This window comes from Hyla sarda, chromosome 4 (genome assembly GCF_029499605.1).
Source record: "Hyla sarda isolate aHylSar1 chromosome 4, aHylSar1.hap1, whole genome shotgun sequence".
In the NCBI taxonomy this organism is placed as follows: Eukaryota; Metazoa; Chordata; class Amphibia; order Anura; family Hylidae; genus Hyla; species Hyla sarda.
In genome coordinates, this window is record NC_079192.1 from 170,026,804 (window position 1) to 170,040,907 (window position 14,104).

General features: G+C 42.2%; 1 protein-coding gene across 4 annotated transcripts in view; it reads left to right on the forward strand.

Moving 5' to 3' along the window:
- The window catches only part of SNX33 (sorting nexin 33), a 105,874-nt gene that overhangs the window by 64,904 nt on the left and 26,866 nt on the right, over positions 1–14,104 (forward strand). The window contains exon 2 of one of the 4 annotated variants that reach the window (XM_056572713.1): positions 7,452–7,500. The exons of 2 other annotated variants lie outside the window; for them this stretch is intronic. The gene's annotated coding sequence lies outside the window, so the exon portion shown is untranslated. Of the gene's footprint in view, positions 1–7,451; positions 7,501–9,694; positions 10,489–14,104 lie in introns of those variants that run through there. One more of the 4 variants, XM_056572711.1, reaches the window with a different exon arrangement.

The following is a 14,104-nucleotide window of genomic DNA, read 5'->3' on the forward strand; positions in this document are numbered from 1 at the left end:
CACAGACTAGTATGAGGGCTTGTTTTTTGCGCAACCAGTTGTCCGTTGTAATGCCATCACTCACTTTACCATAAAATGTATGGCCAACCCAAAAAATACTATTTATGTGGGGAAATTAAAAAGAAAACCGCAATTTTGCTAATTTTTGAAGGTTTCGTTTTCACGCCGTACAATTTACGGTAAAAGTGACATGTGTTCTTTATTCTTTGGGTCAATACGATTAAAATGATACCCATGATAACATACTTTTCTATTACTGCTGCGCTTAAAAAAATCACAAACTTTTTAACCAAATTAGTACGTATTTTCCGTATAAGCGGCGGTATGAGGGCTCATTTTTTGCACCGTGATATGTACTTTTTATTGATACCATATGTGCTTATATAAAACTTTTAATACATTTTTAATTAAAAAAATTTGGAATACAATGTTATAAAAAAGCAGCTATTTTGGCCTTTTTTTTTTTTTTTTTACGTTCACGCCATTCACCGTACGGTATCATTAACATTTTATTTTAATAGTTCAGATATTTAAGCACGCGGTGATACCAAATATGGGGGTGAAATAGGGAAAATGGGGCAATTTACGTTTTTATTGGGGGAGGGGGTTTTTCAAATTTTTTTTTACTTTATTTCTTTACTTTTTTTACTTTTATTTTTACACTTTAATAGTCCCCATAGGGACTATTTATAGCAATCACTCGATTGCTAATCCTGTTCACTGCTATGTATAGGACATAGCACTGATCAGGGTTATCGGTGATCTACTGCTCTGGTCTGCGGGAAGGCAGATCAGAGCAGAAGACTCCCGGAAGACAGCAGAGGCAGGTGAGGGGACCTCCGTCTGCCGTTCTGGATGATTGGATCGCCGCGGCAGCGCCGCGGGCGATCCAATCATCCAATTAAGTGACCACGATGCTGCAGATGCCGTGATCTGTATTGATCACGGCATCTGAGGGGTTAATGGCGGACATCCGCGGGATCGCGGGTGTCCGCCATTACCGGCGGGTCCCTGGCTGCGATCAACAGCTGGGACCTGCCGCGCATGATCCGGGCATCGCTCCGATGCCCACGGTTATGCTTAGGACGTAAATGTACGTCCTGATGCATTAAGTACCGCATCACCAGGACGTACATTTATGTCCTTCGTTGTTAAGGGTTTAAATCCCCAAACTGATGTAAACTGCTACAATTTTGGGGAGGCTAACCCAGTACTAAGGAATGTACAAGATGCCCGCAAATAATGCCAACTTTTGAGTTGGCTCCAGTCACCAAGCCGCTAAAGAAGTCAAGACCCCCTCAGGAGCCGATGCTAAGAACTCCTGTACAATAACATAGAGGTAAACATTTTATGTTTAATTTGTTTTGATACTATCATCCCATCATCGTTTCCAAAATTGCAATTTGAAGGGAAATAAACTATCTCCTTCCCAACCCTTTGTTAAGACTCAGGCCCATTTCCAGGGCCAAAACGCGTCACCCATGTCTTTGTCATCTATGTGCTGAAGTTATCTCAATAAAAGCATTCTGTTACCACCTACCTGCGCTGGACATTTTCCTCTTCTACATTCTTGTATCCAAGGTGAGGCCCACAACAGTCCAGGCGCTACGGGCTGTGGGAGTGAGCTGAACAACTTTCTTTGTTTAATGGGATTTTATGTTTTTTTTTCCCTCATTATGTCTCTCATAGTTGAGGTATACTTATGATGAACATTACAGGCCTCTCTCATCTTTTTAAGTGGTAGAACTTGCACAATTGGTGGCTGACTAAATACTTTTTTTCCCCACTGTATGTTCACACGCCAGACTTTCTGTATGAAAATTCTGTTTGAATTTATAGTCAAAACACTTTAATGGGATTCCTCTGATCCATTCACACAGCTGAATTTCTATTGCAGAATTTCCGCTGCAATAATTCCATTGTAGTGAAGTGGCTATAAATTCATGTAAAATTTTCATGCAGAATTGCATGCAGAATTCCCTGCAGAAATTCTGCCATGTGAACGCAGCCTTATACTCGCAGTTTGGTAAATTTCTCTACGTATAAAGGCCTGAAAAGCGTTATTAACCTGAACCATCTCAAGCCAGGCCTTAGCTGGGATTCGATACTCTTCTTTTATCTGGTTCCAAGTCTTTAGTTTGTCTCCTATTACTAAGTCCTATATCTTTTTAAGTCTAGGTTTCTCAACAGGTTTTTTCAGGCATTGTTTTAAAAAAACTGCCACCTCAGAAGTATCTTCAGAAGAGATGGGAAATATAATGGAAGGATTTACTCTTCTCCTTCCTACAGGATCCATTTCTGATTTTGGTTTAAAAACTGCAGTGGCAGTATTCCAAAAAATAAAATAAAATAAGAAAAAAAAGAGACCTGCCTCTAACATATATTTTGGTGCTCCCAGTTTATTAGCTTCCCCAAAGTTATACTTATCATACCATACTGCGGCATTTACTAACATATTGACCCTCCCTTCCACTCTTTTCAGTCTTTTTGAGGTTTTTAGAAGAGTGTCTACTCCTGGGATCTGCCTCCCTTCTTTACTCTCCAATTGTGATGACTCAAGAAGTTGGAATATATTAAGAAATTTCCCCTCAAATTTTTTGGTTAAAGGGGTATTCCAGGCAAAACCTTTATATATATATATATATATCAACTGGCTCCGGAAAGTTAAACAGATTTGTAAATTACTTCTATTAAAAAATCTTAATCCTTCTAATAGTTATTAGCTTCTTAAGTTTTCTGTCTAACTGCTCAATGATGATGTCACGTCCCGGGAGCTGTGCATGATGGGAGAATATCCCTATAGGAACTGCACAGCTCCCGGGACGTGAGTCATCAGAGAGCAGTTAGACAGAAAACAACAACTCAACTTCAGAAGCTAATAACTATTGGAAGGATTAAGATTTTTTAATAGAACTAATTTACAAATCTGTTTAACTTTCCGGAGCTAGTTGATATATATAAAAAGTTTTGGCCTGGAATACCCCTTTAAAGGGGTACTCCAGTAGAAAACATTAATTTTTTTTAAATAAACTGGTTCCAGAAAGTTAAACAGATTTGTAAATTACTTCTATTAAAAAATCTTAATCCTTACAGGACTTTTTAGCCACTGTATACTACAGAGGAAGTTGTAATGTATTTCCAGTCTGACCACAGTGCTCTCTGCTGCCACCTCTATCTGTGTCAGGAACTGTCCAGAGCAGAAGCAAATCCCCACAGCAAACCTATCCTGCTCTGGACATATCCTGACACGAACAGAAATGTCAGCAGAGAGCATTGTGGTCAGACTGAAAAGAACTATACAACTTTCTCTGTAGAATACAGCAGCTGATAAGTACTGGAAGGGTTAAGAATTTTATATAGAAGTAATTCACAAATCTGTTAAACTTTCTGGCACCAGTTGATTTGCAAAAAAAAAAAAAAAAGGGTTCCACCTGAGTACCCCTTTAACCCCTTGACGACAATGGACTATGGGGACTATTAAAGTGTAAAAAAAATAAATTTGAAAAATCCCCTCCCCCAATAAATATGTAAATAATCAGTTTTTCCCATTTTACCCCCAAAAAAGTTTAAAAAAAATACATATTGGTATCGCCCCATATACAGCCCTCATACCGCCCCATATATGAAAAAATTTGAAAGTTATAGGTGGTCAAAATAGGGCGATTTCAAACATACTAATTTTGTTAAAATAGTTTGAGATTTTTTTTTTTTTAAGTGGTACAGTTATAGAAAAGGCATATAACATGGGTATCATTTTAATCATCTTGACCCACAGAATAAAGAAAACTTGTAATTTTTTACAGTAAAGTGTACAGCGGGAAAACAAAACCTTCCAAAATTTGATAAGTTGCGGTTTTCTTTTCAATTTTCCAACATAAATAATATATTTTTGGTTGCGCCGTAGATTTTATGGTAAAATAAGTGACGACATTACAAAGTAAAATTGGTGATGCAAAAAACAAGAACCTTATATGGGTCTGTGGATGGAGTTATGATTTTTAGAAGGCGAGGAGGAAGAAACGGAAATGCAAAAATAAAATTGGCCTGGTTCTTAAGGCCAAAATGGGCCTGGTCCTTAAGGTGTTTAATAGGAAAATAAAAAAAACATCTTCCCACCAATCTTAAAACTAGGAGACCTGAATCTATATTTTAGCCAGAATGGTATGTCTCATGATGTCTCATGCATAAAAGTGTTTTAACCTGTTAAGGACCATGGACATACGCGTACGTCCTAGCTCCATGGTACTTAAGGACCAAGGACGTACGCGTACGTCCGTGGGAATTTCGGTCTCCGCCGCGCATCGGGCGGGCACTGTACCGGGGTGACTGCTGATATCGATCAGCAGGCACTCCGCCATGTTGGTGATCGGCGCAAATCGCAAGTGCATTCACACTTGCGATTTGCGCCTATTCCGGGTCATACGGGTCTATGGTGACCCAGAATATAAGGGGGATCGCGGTTGTCTAAGACACCCATGATCCCCTTGAAGGGATAGGAGTGAGGTGGCAGGGGTGCCACCCCTCCTATCCCTGTTATTGGGCATCAAGACAACAAATCGAGGGCGGGGGGGGGGGGTTAACTTTCGCTTTCCCCGTCCAGCCTACCCACAATAGGTGGGGCAGATCGGGGAAACGACAGAGGACCAGGAGCGAAGTCCACTTACCCATCGTCGATGGCAGTGGGCAGCAATCGGTGGTGGCAGCAAGCGGCAGAAGAGGACAGCTATGCGGCTTCCTGGATCCTACGGAAGCCGTAGAGTTGCCTAGCAACATATGGAGGGCTACAGTCTGAGACCACTATACAGTGGTCTCTATACTGTAGCCCTCCAGATGTTGCAAAACTACAACTCCCAGCATGCCCAGACAGCTGTTTGGGCATGCTGGGAGTTGTAGTTTTGCAACAGCTGGAGGGCTACAGTTTGGAGATCCCTTTGCAGTGATCTCTAAACTATGGCCATCTAGATCTTGCAAAACTACAACTCCTAGCATGCCCAAACAGATGTTTGCTGTCTGGGCATGCTGGGATTTGTAGTTTTGCAACATCTGGCGTGCCACAGTTTGGAGATCACTGTGCAGTGGTCTCTAAACTATAGCCCTCCAGATGTTTCAAAATTGCAAACCCCAGCATGCCCAAAAAGCTGTCTCAGCATGCTGGGAGTTGTAGTTGCGTACCTCCAGCTGTTGCATAACTATATCTCGCAGCATGCCCTTCGGCGATCAGTACATGCTGGGAGTTGTAGTTTTGCAACAGCTGGAGGCACACTGGTTGGAAAATACTGAGTTAGGTAACAGAACCTAACTGAAGGTTTTCCAACCGGTGTGCCTCCAGCTGTTGCAAAAGTACAACTCCCAGCATGCACGGTCTGTCAGTACATGCTTGGAGTTGTAGTTTTGAATCAGCTGGAGGTTTGCCCCCCCATGTGAATGTACAGGGTACATTCACACGGGCAGGCTTACAGTAAGTTTCCTGCTTCAAGTTTGGGCTGCGGCAAATTTTTCGCCGCAGCGCAAACTTCTAGTGGGAAACTTACCATAAACCCCCGCCCGTGCGTATGTACCCTAAAAACACTACACTACACTACACTAATACATAATAAAGGGTAGAATACAACATATACACCCCTTACACTGTCCCCACCAATAAAATTGAAAAACGTATTTTACGGCAGTGTTTCCAAAACTGAGCCGCCAGCTGCTGCAAAACAACAACTCCCAGCATTTCCGGACAGCCACTGACTGTCCAGGCATGCTGGGAGTTTAGAAACAGCTGGAGGCACCCTGTATGGGAATCACTGGTGTAGAATACCCCTATGTCCACCACTATGCAATCCCTAATTTAGTCCTCAAATGCGCATGGTGCTCTCTCACTTCAGAGCCCTGTCGTATTTCAAGGAAACAGTTTAGGGCCACATATGGGGTATTTCCATACTTGGGAGAAATTGCCCTACAAATTTTGGGGGGCTTTTTTTCCTTTTACCCCTTAGGAAAAGGAAAAGTTGGGGTCTACACCAGCCAGTAAAAAATCTTTAAATTTTTACACTAACATGCTGATGTTGCCCCATACTTTATATTTTCACAAGCGGTAAAAGCAAAAAAAGACCCCCAAAATTTGTAACGCAATTTCTCCTGAGTACATAAATACCCCATATGTGGGCGTAAAATGCTCTGCGGACGCCCACAAGGCTCAGGAGTGAGAGCGTGCTATGTACATTTGAGGCCTAAATTGGTGATTTGCACAGGGGTGGCTGATTGTACAGCAGTTCTGACATAAACACACAAAAATAAATACTACATGTGACCCCATTTTGGAAACTACACCCCCTCATGGAATGTAACAAGGGGTATAGTGAGCCTTAACACCCCACAGGTGTTTGAAGAATTTTCATTAGTTGGATGGGAAAATGAAAAAAAAAATAAAAAATGTTCACTAAAATGCTGGTGTTACCCTAAATTTTTCATTTTCACAAGGGAAAATTGTAAAAAAGCCATCCAAAATGTGTAACCCCCAAAAAATGGGATCCTGTGACTGATAGTTGGTGAAATCTTTTGAAATGAACTGATAATGGGTGTCCGTCAAAACCCTGCTGAATGTTATAAAAGTGTTCTTTGATTCTTATTCCTAGTTGCCCCTTTGTTCTGCCGATGTATATATCAGTCACAGGATCCCATTTTTTTGGTTTAGAGAAGATTGCCCCACACTGGCGAGGAGGGAACTTTATTGCACAACTATCACGATCAGAAAGCAAATGGATTTTTAATTTAAATTCAATGGCCCCATTTGGATTAAATGAAGAAATGGAAATGTTTGGGTTTCTATCTTAAAAATATATATACATATATATAGATACGGCAACATTTTCATCCCAGCGCTGGACCATAAATTAAGTCAATCACTCATCCAGGATAGCACACAGAGGGTTAACACGTCAGGTCCGCTTCCTCCTATAAATCCCGGCCACTTACCCACATCGTGTATCCCGACGAAGGAAACCCGAGTGTTTTCGAAACGCGTCGATATCTTTGTGGACTCTCTGTGCCCCCTTAGTGACGTCACTATTAGCCGCTCACACCATCGAGCTCTTTGCCACGAGGACGGAAGCCGGTTGAGATGCTACCGGCCGGAGCGTTCTCCCGCTACACCTGTTCTAAAGCCCTCTATCCTGGAAGGTGACTGTTCTGACCATCTACAGACTCCAGGTACTGAATTACATCAGGAAATTATACTACATCTCTGTTAAGGAAGTGCTGATACCATTACTCTACATTTTGCAGCGCTGGAGCAACCTATTAACGGCCCACCACGGAAGGATTTATTTATATTATTTTTTTCTTGGCTGCCATACTATTCATTCAGTTTTTCCAGGTATCCAACTAGTATATACCATTCCATTCACTTATTGCACTATATTATTGTCCTCCATTAATTTTTTCAATCCTCATCCATATTTCAGAAACCTATGTACATTGTCCCATTATGATGAAGCACTACAAATCTTAAAGGTAGGACATAATTTCTGTTTTCTATCTATTGTCATTTCCCCCAGCTATTTCCTAGCACGTGCTCCTATTATATTTATATTTTATTACTCATTTTTGTACGCCATACTGGAAAATGTACTGGAGCTAACGCAGCAGGGTATAGTAGCCCACAATCTCCACCAGCGCGAGTGATATATTTGTTATATATTAGATTTGTAAATTACTTCCATAAAAAAAAATCTTAATCTTTCCAGTACTTTTTAGGGTCTGTATACTACAGAGTAAATGGTTTTCTTTTTGGAACACAGAGCTCTCTGCTGACATCACGACCACAGTGCTCTCTGCTGACATCTCTGTCCATTTTAGGAACTGTCCAGAGCAGCATATGTTTCCTATGGGGATTTTCTCCTACTCTGGACAGTTCTTAAAATGGACAGAGATGTCAGCAGAGAGCACTGTGGTCATGAAGTCAGTAGAGAGTTCTGTGTTCCAAAAAGAAAACCATTTCCTCTGTAGTATTCAGCAGCTAATAAGTACTGGAAGGATTAAGATTAATAGAAGTCATTTACAAATCTGTTTAACTTTCTGGCAGCAGTTGATTAAAAAAAAAAAGTTTTCCCCTTTAACCCCTTAACGACGCAGGACGTATATTTACGTCCTGCGCCGGCTCCCGCGATATGAAGCGGGATTGCGCCACGATCCTGCATCATATCGCGTCGGTCCCGGCGCTCATCAACGGCCGGGACCCGCGGCTAATACCACACATCGACGATCGCGGCGATGTGCGGTATTAACCCTTTAGAAGCGGCGGTCAAAGCTGACCGCCGCTTCTAAAGCGAAAGTGAAAGTGACCCGGCTGCTCAATCGGGCTGTTCGGGACCGCCGCGGTGAAATCGCGGCGTCCCGAACAGCTGACCGGACACCGGGAGGGCCCTTACCTGCCTCCTCGGTGTCCGATCGACGAATGACTGCTCCGTGCCTGAGATCCACGCCTGTGATCAGGATGAGAGATCAGTGTGTGCAGTGTTATAGTCCCTATGGGACCTATAACACTGCAAAAAAAAAGTTAAAAAAAAGTGTTAATAAAGGTTATTTAACCCCTTCCCTAATAAAAGTTTGAATCACCCCCCTTTTGCCATAAGAAAAATAAAAGTGTAAAAAAAAAAAAATAAATAAACATATGTGGTATCGCCGCGTGCGTAAATGTCCGAACTATAAAAATATATCATTAATTAAACCGCACGGTCAATGGCGTACGCGCCAAAAAATTCCAAAGTCCAAAAAAGCATATTTTGGTCACTTTTTATACCATGAAAAAATAAATAAAAAGTGATCAACAAGTCCGATCAAAACAAAAATGATACCAATAAAAACTTCAAATCGCGGTGCAAAAAATGAGCCCTCATACCGCCCTGTACGCGGAAAAATAAAAAAGTTATAGGGGTCAGAAGATGACATTTTTTAAACGTATACATTTTCCTGCATGTAGTTATGATTTTTTCCAGAAGTCCGACAAAATCAAACCTATATAAGTAGGGTATCATTTTAACCGTATGGACCTACAGAATAATGATAAGGTGTCATTTTTACCGAAATATGCACTGCGTAGAAACGGAAGCCCCCCAAAAGTTACAAAATGGCATTTTTTCTTCGATTTTGTCGCACAATTATTTTTTTTTCCGTTTCGCTGGGTAAAATGACTAATGTCACTGCAAAGTAGAATTGGCGACGCAAAAAAATAAGCCATAATATGGTTTTGTAGGGGGAAAATTGAAAGGGTTATGATTTCTAAAAGGTAAGGAGGAAAAAACGAAAGTGCAAAAAACGGAAAAACCCTGAGTCCTTAAGGGGTAAATAAAACCTGTTCTCCAGAAATACAATGTAAGAATGGAATTGACTGCTACAGGCACTCTAATGTGTGCATACACGTGTAAATATATATCTGACATGCATTATAGGGTAGAAGATGTGGTGTGTGTGTGAAAGATTCCCCTGCAGGGGGCATATTGGGGCAGCTTCTCTCTCCCTGGGCTCTCACACTCTCTTTCACGCCCCATTGTGTCTGTGTCCTATTGTTGACATCATGGAAAGAACAGTGGAGTGAATGTAATAGGACAGAGGACACAAGCATATGGGAAGTGGCGCACATCGGAGCTGAAATAAATAAATAAACATATGCTGTATCAAGTTATTTGGGACACATTGTAACAAGTGAAAACCTCAGAAGTGAGCTGCTGAGGAGATCGTGCTCCAGGCCTTGACGTCTCTTTTTATATTATTTTGATATCACCATAAAACAAACAGTCAAAGGTTGTGCAGGGAGCTCCCTGATGCTGGAGGCACCTCCTCTGGGAAGGGGATGAGCAGAGGAGGAGTTTATACTCTGCACAGGGGTAAGAAGAAGCAGAAAGGACTCCCTTGTGGCTCTTCTAACAAGATCCTAAAAGATCCTTTATCCTGTGTGCACAGATCTCCCATCCCCCCAGGTTGTAGGGTTGGTTTTTGTCCCACCCTCCAGGGAGAAGAAGGTGAAGACATTCTCTGCAGTAGAGGAGGACTCGCAGGAACATGTAGGACTCCTCTGTCGGGGACTTTCATTGCACGCACACTTTTCTTCCGTCCAACTCGCAAACTCTGGTTCCATGATGAGATCTGAGTGCGGACTCTGCTGAGGCATGCTGTGCTGGCCGCATAGGGACGGATCCGATTCCATAGCTCTCTACTGTTGTTTGCTGCAGACGGATATGTTTTTTTTTTTTTTTTTTTGAAGGGCTGAATTCCTGAGGTTGTGACTCTTCTCATCACACGGGAAGTTTGACATTTGTTATTTTGTGGCTGTTTCCTGGACATCTTGGTCGCATTCCAGCTGGATCAAACGTTTCAGTCCGTTTCCCAGCTGGATGGATCCTACACGTTTTTACAATGGTCCTATAGATATGTGAAATCTATGCCTATCGTGGATGTTGGCAGGGTTATTATTCCAGTATCTGCAGGCGGATCACACTTGGGGTAAGTTCATGTATTGTTTGCTTTGTTTTGGCCCAGGGTTTAGAGCTGGAGCTGAATTTCACGTCCTACCTGTTTGTGTAACCAACACTTTAAGGAAATCTGTTCCTTTTCTTGTTTTGCATTTGTCTAAAACAGTGTTTTGTTTTTTTCAAACAGTGTTGTTGTTGCAAAACTACAACTCCCAGCATGCCCGGACAGCCGAAGGCTGTCCGGGTATGCTGGGAGTTGTAGTTTTGCAACAGCTGGAGACACACTGGTCTAAATATTTACAAATTATAGAGGTTGTTTAAAAGAAATAATACATTGACAATTTGCAAGAATAAACATCATATATATACTATTTAGTGTGCTTTTAGAGCCACATACCTACAGGTGCGAAAAGAAGCGATTTATAACCAGTGGTCTCCAAACATTGTCCCTCCAGCTGTTGCAAAAGTACAACTGCTCAACATGCACAAACAGCCAAAAGCTTTGCTAGTTGTTGTAGTTTGTCAACATCTGTTAGTCCACAGTTTGGAGACCTCCGTTCTATACAGTAATCTGGACAAGTTGTAATTTGGAGACACATGGTTTGGGAAAACACTGGCCTTTGGCTGTGCGGGCATGCTGGGAGTTGTAGTTTTGCAACAGCTGGAGACACACTGGTCTAAATATTTACAAATTATAGAGGTTGTTTACAAGAAATAATACATTGACAATTTGCAAGAATAAACTTCATATATATACTATTTAGTTTGCTTTTAGAGCCACATACCTACAGGTGCGAAAAGATGGGATTTATAATCTTATACACCAGTGGTCTCCAAACATTGTCCCTCCAGCTGTTGCAAAGGTACAACTCCTCAACATGCACAAACAGCCAAAAGCTTTGCTAGTTGTTGTAGTTTGTCAACATCTGTTAGTCCACAGTTTGGAGACCACCGTTCTATACAGTAATCTGGACAAGTTGTAGTTTGGCAACATCTGGAGACAGATGGTTTGGGAAAACACTTGCCTTTGGCTGTGCGGGCGTGCTGGGAGTTGTAGTTTTGCAACAGCTGGAGACACACTGTTGAGAAAACACCGCTCAGGACATTTGCGTGCTGGGAGTTGTAGTTTTGCAACAGCTGGAGACACACTGTTGGGAAAACACAGCTCTGGACATTCACACATTATAGAGATTGTATACAAGAAATGATACATGAACAGGATAAAATAATTATTTTCACAAGTTTGCAAGAATAAACATGAGATATATATATATATATATATATATTTATTTTAGTGTGGTTATCAGAACCACATAACTACAGGTGCAAATAGTAGGGACATCTAATCTTAAACACCAACGGTCTCCAAATGTTGGACCTCCAGCTGTATCAAAACTACAAATCCCAGCATGCCCGGACAGCCAATGGCTTTTCCTGGAAGTTGTCGCTTTGCAACATCTGGAAGTCTACAGTTTGGAGACCGCTGTTATATACAGTAATGTGGACAAAGTATGGGCCCCGAAATGAGAAACCTGCTAAGGAATCCTTTCAATAGAGATGCCTGGTAGTTGGCACGGTCCCCTGGACTGTGTCCAACTGCCCTAAAACCCCCCCCCCAAAAAAAAACTAGCTTTTATCCCTGTTGGTAAAACTGGGAAATAATGGTGGCATTTCAGACAAGGTGGTCATAGTTCATGGTAGTGTTTTACCCAGTGTGGTCATAATATGGCAGCCTGGTAGGGCACCCTTGTAAAATTTTAAATTTGCTAATACATTAGGTTATATGTTATGCACCCAATTGGTCCACTAGAGCTGGAGTCTGTGGGACATAGATACATATATGGAAAAAGGGACCACAAAGAATGGAAGACATAGAACATGCTGTGTATAGAAGAATGGCAGGATCTCAAAATACCTACTGGGCATTCAGAATTTGCTAATGTTTTACATGTGACTAGCAGTGTGTTTCATATGCAAACTACCAAGGCAGACAAATGCTATAGAAATGCATCGTCTATATCTGGTTGGCTATTTAGGAAGGGCTAGAGGGGCTCAAGTCTGCGTCAATACAAATAGTCATTTTTGATTGGTTGTCAAACATGGCCAATACTTTGTAGGTGTCTGTGACAATACACATACCCTGCATATGCCTTTACAAATTAAATGCATTGCTCTAAGGCCATGTTTACACGTCGGAAGAGTCCTGTTGAATTCTCTGCTCCGTGCACATGGCAGAACTTCCGTGCCAGATGTTTCCGACACGGAATGTCCATTTTCCGTTTCCGCACGAAGAATGAACACGTTCATTCTTTGTGCAGAGTCCGCACGGAATGCATAGCCATCTATGAGACAATGTGTTTCTTATGCCGGTGCCCCGTGGTGTCCGGATTGTCTGCATGGAGATTCTCCTAAGGTGTAGGGTCACATGTGCTGTATTTTTCTGCATTTTTTCTGCAGCTTACTTTGCTATTCATTGTCTTCAATGGGTAGAAAAATATGCAGCAGCAAAATACGACACGTGTGACCCTACTCTTAAAGGAAATCGGACCAAATGAAAATGTAGCCTAAACTGTTATAGAGCAGAAGCAGATGAATAGATTGAGGCTTGTACATTAGTGGGGAAAGTTTAAAGGAGTTTTCCAGGATTAGAAACATGCTGCTTCTTTTTTGCCAAAACACCACCACTCATGTCTGCAGGTTGTGTGTAGTACTGCAGCTCTGTCCCATTCACTTCAATGAAGCTGAGCTGCAATACCAGACATGACCTGCGGCCAGGAATGGTGCAGGAAAGAAGCAGCGTTTTTCTAATCTTGGAGGACCCCTTTAAGTATAACTTGTCATTTATTTATATAAATCCCTGCTTAATCTGGACTAAGTAGTCCAGTGTGATTGACAACTCTCCCTATGTGCACACTTATACAGAGCTGTCAGTCATGGAGTAGGACCTCCCTCTTGACTGCTTGGTTTAGAAAAAGCAGATATTTAGGTGAATAAATAAGATTTCCCGAAACTTTTCAAATAGAACTACATATAAATGTGTCCCTCCTGCTCTATAATATGATGCCTGTGTCCTATATGGTATATAAAGAGGAAAACGGATGTGTCCAAACCACCTGCTTTATGAAAAGGACTTAAAGGGGTACTCCGCCCCTGGCATCTTATTCCCTATCCAAAGGATAGAGGATAAGATGCCAGATCGCCGGGGTCCCACTGCTGGGAACCCCGGGGATCGCTGCTGCAGCACCCCGCTATCATTACAGCACAGAGCGAGTTCGCTCTGTGCGTAATAACGGGCGATACAGGGTCCGGAGCAGCATGACATCATGGCTCCGCCCCTCATGACATCACGGCCCGCCCCCTTAATGCAAGTCTATGGCAGGGGGCGTGACGACCGCCACGCCCCCTTCCCATAGACTTGTATTGATGGGGGCGGGCAATGACGTCACGAGGGGCAGAGCCGTGGCGTAACGATGCTCCGGCCCGTGTATCGCCCGTCATTACGTGCAGAGCGATCTCGCTCTGCGCAGTAATGATAGCGGGGTGCTGCAGCAGCGGGACCCCGGCGATCTGACATCTTATCCTTTTGGATAGGGGATAAGATGTCTAGGGGAGGAGTACCCCTTTAATGCTTCAATTTAAAATCATTT